At 43.9% G+C, this 6035-nt stretch overlaps 1 protein-coding gene across 1 annotated transcript in view; it reads right to left on the reverse strand.

The window, feature by feature from the left end:
* RAB38 (RAB38, member RAS oncogene family) overlaps window positions 1-6035 on the reverse strand; it is a 42163-nt gene that overhangs the window by 2979 nt on the left and 33149 nt on the right. The gene's annotated exons all lie outside the window — the stretch shown is intronic.

Here is a 6035-nt window from a genome sequence, read left to right on the forward strand (position 1 = left end):
TAAACCAGGACTCTTGCCTATAACTCAAATTTCTATTGGAATAGGTATAGAAATGGCATATAACCTATTAAAATGTGGATCATTTGTATTACCTTTAAAAATTAATCCCCCCCCAAACCAGCAGAGATATTAATGGCTGCCTAAAACAGGTTCTTAAATCTGTATTTAAATGCCTGATAAGGAGCCTGATTTTTCAGAAGTGTTTTATTTACACCAGCAGCTACATCTTTCCGTAGATAGTTGCCTGTATTTTAGAGATTTTCCCATATTTGTTAGTTAGTTTTTGCTGTCCGCAGCTCAGAGTGATATGCATCTGTGAATATACCACCTTGAGCTTCTGCTAGCTAAAGTGAACTTTAATACATTATGTGGATCCATTTTTTCTCTTTGTTGATATACCTACATAATGCCCACAAAAGAATAGATCACCTGGCTGCAGTGGCAGTGGAGCAAGTATAACATAAATATTAAGATATAATCAAGTAGTAATGAACACTGCAATTATATTTATATTATAATATTCATAACATATGAACATTCATTTTTTAAATGGGCTGCTGTGAAATGCTGAAAAGTTGGGGAGGAGTGCCTTGAGTCTAAAAAGAATGAAAAGGTTGAGTCCTAGGGACTCTATATACATAATGGACAGGTCCATACTCCCAAGAATAATACAGACATTAATTTAGATGCATTGTGATAGCATCCTAAGATTACTATCTGAATTGGGGGCCTCATATACTAGGCACACACATAGTAAGACCTCAAATTGCTAAAAGCATGAAATGGCATATTAAGAATATATCGAATGTATACCCCGTTAGGTTTGAGCATGGGTATATGAAAGATCAGACTCCAAGGATATAGGTACTTTGGGCTGAGTCGTAATCCCCTGGCAATCAATAACAAATCTCCATGGACTGTCCCTTAGGGCTTTAGCAAAGAGCTGAAATCTTGGGAGCTGCCTTGATCTTTTAATTAGTTTCTGGATGTTAAGGATTCTTTATTTGGAGATGAAATATTTAAACTTTGACCTCAGTTGATAGTAAATAAACAAATCCTGACACAGGACATTTGCAAACCTCACAGCTAAGGAACGATACCCCGCTGGACATGAATATAACCTGCCTACTTCAGGGCTTTGGCACATCACATGGTTCTCTGAGACTATGCTACCAAATTCCTCAGCTGTGCAGCAAGTCATTTTCCAGGCACTGTGAAATTTAATTAGAACAAGTAGACAACAAGAAAATAATCTCACTGCGCTGGTGAGAAAATAGAGGATTAAATAGAGTGTTTTAAAAGTATGCATACTCCAAGACAACTGAATAATGCACTATCCTTCTGCTGCGTTCTGTTTATTGCCTTAATGAGGCGGTAAACGTTACACATACCCACATCAGCCCACCTTTGTGACCAGCCTCATGGATGTTCAAGAGATGCTTCAGCAGCTATGTCAAAGTTAGCTCAAATCTATCTGTAGCTGCATGCAGAGTGGAATACCTTGTTAGGTGCTTCAAGTAAGCTTTCTACGCAGGGTGAAAAGGGGGAAGACAAAACTGGGCCAAGAAGGAGTCAGAGTGAGAGATCCAGAGTGTCGACATTCACCTTCTGCCAAGTGCCAGCCGCGGCAGAAGACTTTTTTTTTCCCCACTTAAGACAGGTGGGGGAGGGCTTGCTGTCAAGAAGTGTAGATGCAATGAAAGGGTGCTGTTCTGTTCTTTTCTATTTGTCTAAATGACCATATTTTGTTGTCTACAAGTGGTGCCGTAGGAGTGAAGTTTAGCACCCGGGGTAAAGCCCACAGTGGCAGCCCACCCTTGTCCCATGCACAGGTCTTGGGAAGACATGCCCCCACCATTCTTGCCCGGGAGTGCAGGCAGCAGCAGCCCACCAAACAAGCCGCTCACTGCTCCATCCCACTCCCTGCCCCGGTTGGGCAGTGCCTGTTGGCGCCCCTTTGCTTTGGTGCCCAGCGCAGTTGCCCCACTCACCCCAGCCCCTTGCTATGGCACTGCCTACAACATTTTTGGCATTCATACCCAGAGGAATGCTATGCCTGAATGTCTAACCCTGCACACATGAATGACTATGTGGGACCACAGTCAGACAGACTGAATATGTGCAGTAGCAACCTTAGACACCTAAAAATGGTGTTGGTCAAAGCCTGTGACTATCAGACTTAGCCTCAGGAACAGAAAAAGTCTGTATGTGTGTATCCCTCTTTTCTCTGTAGTTCAGTGGTTGGGGAGGGAGGTGCAGCCATCAGCCTGGCAGTGGACTGCCCTAGCCACTGAGCTATATGAGGAAAAGATGTGAATGTATCCTCTCTCATTCTTGCTGTTGGCCAGTCTGGATGTATACATAGTTGTCCATGTGTGCTGGGGTGTGTGTCCAAGAACAGAATCGCACTGGGGACACAAGGTTCCAAAAATGCCCTGTAGACAACTAAAAAATGACCATGTAGCTGATCAGGAAAGAACAGAATGTCACCCAAAGTGTTGTTGAGAGTATTTGAGTCCTGCTGACAGCACTGACTGTAGTGTAAGCTAAGCCTTTGCGTGTAGCCAAAGCTTCGAGCTATAGACACATAAATAAAGAAGTGAAGCTCAAGGCATACATCTGGAGTAAATTGTACCAGGGAAGTTTAGTAGCCTGTGCATTTGAAAGCCTAAGAAATAAGCAGTTCAGGATAGAAAGGCAGGCATTTGGAAATGTGACAAATTTATCCCTGATTCATCCAAGGGCACATTTGTTCCTATTGTGGTGAAGCTAAGCCTCTTTTAAAGGCTGTGTTATATGTTTCCAGCTTTTTAAAAGAAGGACAGCTTTACTTGCCAGGGGTTAGTCCATCTATGGGCCCATCTGCTTTCACTGGAGTTATTCCATACCTATTTGTGGAATAGCATCCACAAGAATCAAGATGAATAAGAATCAGATCAGACCCTAAGCATCTGACTCTTGTATGTTGCTTATTGACTAAATAGAAAGTCTTTCAAAGCTGTTGGAAGGACTCCCCTGCACTGCAATGAATTTTTGATGTTATGGTGATCCTTTATTCTATTCCTACAATTCATACACCAGATAGGTACTGCAGTTTTAGAGAAGCTTCACTACCATGGTGCGCGTCTCATTTTATTTCAAACATACCACTTAGCTACCACTTATTCTCATTACAACATTGGTCTTCATAACTCTGAATTCCAGTGGGGGGATGAAAGTAGTAACATCTGTTAACTACATTGTCTGGCTTGAGAAGTGTATAAATGCTAAGCCTAAGTACAGACAGTTAAAAAGCCTGAGGCAGAATTGATTTAATCTTTGCAGATTTCTCTAAACTGCATAAATTGGACTGAAAATGAACCGAACTGAAGTTTACTTTCCAGTTGGGACAGGCAGCCAGATGCTTACACCATTCCAGGCACTTCTCCCAGCTTGCCTGCCATTGCTGAGCTGCCTAATGCATGCTCCCAACCCCCTTCTGTGTCCCCCCAGGGAGTTAAGGACCTCCCCATCCAGATGCTGACCCATAAGGGGAAAAGCCCCCACCTCAGGTGTTTCCCCCACCCCAGCCAGGGGTCCTGCAAGCCCTGGCATGTGGGAGTGGAGAAGGTTCCTCCCGCTATGCAGCTGGGCAGGGCTGTGGCTTAGACCCACCTTTGCAGGTGGAAGGAGCAGAGCAGGCTCTGGCCTGGGGTCCCCCATCCCGAGGTCCTCCAGCCTGAGACTGTCCTGCCACAGGAGAGGGGTGTTCCTCCCCCTCCATCCCCTCCCCCATGCAGCTGCTCAGCTCATCTGCTGCCTAGGTGGGAGGGGGGACCAGGTGCCTGCCAGCAGAGTCATGCAGAGAAAGAAAGGGCTGGGGAGGGGGGATTTCCCTTGATTCCCTGCGGTCAGGCAGGCTGGTGGACCCTGGGGCAGAGGAAACCCTCAAAGTGAGGGGTCCCCTGGCGGTGCAGGAAAAGACCTGTTCCCCCCCACCTCCAACCAGCTGAACTGAGCAGGTGCCCGGCTGAAGAGTGGGGGGGTTCCTTGCAGCTCCCCACAAAATGGCAGACCTGGGCTTAGTCGCTGGGGCTGGGGCAGGGGGCTTTGTTTCCTCACCTCCCCTTCTGCTGTCCCTGCAGCAAGAGGCTTTGCTGCCTCAGCTCTGTGATAGCCTGGGGAGAGGGCAAGATAGGCGCTAGCAGCAGAGTGAGACACGTTCCAGAGGGCCACCCTACAGGGGAGGGGGTTGCAATATGCAGGGGAGGTGCAAAGCATCCTGGGATGGTGGGGGACTGAGAGGTAACATGAGTCAGGAAGGGATCTGGGACAAAAGTTTGATAGACTGGTTTACCCTAAATCAGTTAAGTAGGATACTACGTCCATCCAGATCTAACTTAAAATAGTTTCTGCCATTTTCAAACTGGTTTATGTGCATTGAACTTCTGTCCTATTATAGGTTTAAACCAGTTTCCAATTGCTTATACTGGTTTATGTGTAATTTCTGCCCCTAGCCCATAAGCGAGCTCACTTTATTTTGACAAATGCAAGAACTCTCATGCACCTTGTCATTTAGTTTTCAAATACATTTTTCAAAATCTTTTTATTACTACAGTACTTTAGTTTCCACAAAGGATCCCTTAAACCACTCTGTCTTACTTAGATGAACCCAACTATTCCCATGGCCTTCATCGCTATTGTGGCTGAGCACTTGTTCTCTACATTTATGTTTCAGTTTAGTGGCCTAACCTAAAAATTGGAAATAAACAGTGTTTTCTGTTGTCCAAATTATTTCATTCAATCCAAAACTGAATCTTTTCTCGATTAATACATTTAAAACACTTTCTTAAAATTGGACTGTGTTTTGTTTTGGAACTATCAACATACATTAAACATTTCCAAAACCTTTTTTTCTTTTTTTGGTTGAAACTATTCAATCAGGTCACACAGAGTTTTGTCCAGCTTTTACCACTTACCTTAGAAACATTAATGAATTTATCCTCATATCACTTCCATGAAGTACAAGGGTAGTATTCCCATTGAGCACGTGCTCCTGAGACTATAATAACAAGGCAAGGAAGTGAACCCAGCTCTGTACCTGCACTCCTTTTTCTGATATTTGTGTCAGCTTTTGTTATAGCTCTAATTTCATGGTGTCTGACCCAGTATCTCAGGTCTGTGGATCTGTCATTGCTGTATTACCACAGCCACTCTGGTCTGCCTAATGAAATATTGATTTCTACACCATTCCCCCTTAGTGTGTTTTTCACAGAAATCAATATTCCACTCAACTGTAAAACAGTCTCAGGCTAGAGAAGCTGATCTGTTATCCCAACACATTGGGTGATTTTAGAGGGTAGGAAGTGCTGAAAGATACTCTGGGAAAGAACAGATTACAAGAAGCAAATGAAAACCACTAAACCCCACCCCCCCCAAAAAAACAAAACCCCAAACTCAGCTGCAGGTGGTGACTAAGGTGTGCGGAGAATCACACATGCCATACATACTACTGAAACATGAAAATAGCTCCCATCACCCGAAAGAGCAACATTCCTTATCTTCCAAAGAAATAATGAAAATTTAGGTAGAGAAAATGAGTGACTGAAATTATGTCTTTCCAATGATCACATCCCTATTAAAAGACCTTATTATTTCATAACTGATTGTTCTTTTTTGTATGATGCAGGCCAAATGAATCCCAGTTCTGAATATAATTCAAACAATCCCGGGCTTTTCCTTGCATTTTATGCCTTGGTTACTTTGTGCTTGGATTTTTAGCCATCTGTCAACACCGGCCTCTGGCTTTCTGTAGCTCACGTTTCAGTGTCCTCTCTGGTTGCCATTATTATTAAGGTCCACCAAAGGTTGTGGACAGCTATTAATGTGATATACAGGAGGAAGTGTTATTTTTAGTATTTGCCAAATAGGGAATTGAGACAACAGAAGCCATCTCTATGCTAACAGGTCAGGTCCACCCTGGAGCTCATTTACCACCACCCCAAGCCTGTCTCTCACCCACTGACTCCTCAATTTACATCTTCACTGACTGACTT

This window comes from Gavialis gangeticus, unplaced genomic scaffold (assembly GCF_001723915.1).
Source record: "Gavialis gangeticus isolate Ggan-Ray unplaced genomic scaffold, GavGan_comp1, whole genome shotgun sequence".
Taxonomy (NCBI): Eukaryota; Metazoa; Chordata; order Crocodylia; family Gavialidae; genus Gavialis; species Gavialis gangeticus.